This window comes from Fukomys damarensis, unplaced genomic scaffold, assembly GCF_012274545.1.
Source record: "Fukomys damarensis isolate Sample0158 unplaced genomic scaffold, DMR_v1.0_HiC HiC_scaffold_34, whole genome shotgun sequence".
NCBI lineage: Eukaryota > Metazoa > Chordata > Mammalia > Rodentia > Bathyergidae > Fukomys > Fukomys damarensis.
This window is the reverse complement of record NW_022900946.1, coordinates 19134910-19135141: the sequence shown is the minus strand read 5'-3', so window position 1 is coordinate 19135141 and position 232 is coordinate 19134910. Positions and strand designations below refer to the sequence as shown.

Genomic DNA, 232 nt, shown 5'->3' with positions numbered 1-232 from the left:
GTGTGTATGTGTGTGTGTGTGTTTGCAGCTGATCAGATGTCTGTTTCAAGGCGGGAAACAGCTGGTGAAAACTCAGCACTCCCCCGGCCTCCTTCCGCGGAGTAAGGAATTGCATGTAAACAAAGGACTATTTGCTGGGTCCCCCAAGCGACGCGAGGCCGGGGCGAGAGGGACGCAGGCTCCCGGGAACCGGCTGTAACGGGGATCCGCGGGCCTCCCCTCGGGTACAGGG

General features: G+C 60.3%; 1 protein-coding gene across 1 annotated transcript in view; it reads right to left on the bottom strand.

The window, feature by feature from the left end:
• Positions 1 to 232, bottom strand: part of Tfap4 (transcription factor AP-4) — a 50243-nt gene that overhangs the window by 14741 nt on the left and 35270 nt on the right. The gene's annotated exons all lie outside the window — the stretch shown is intronic.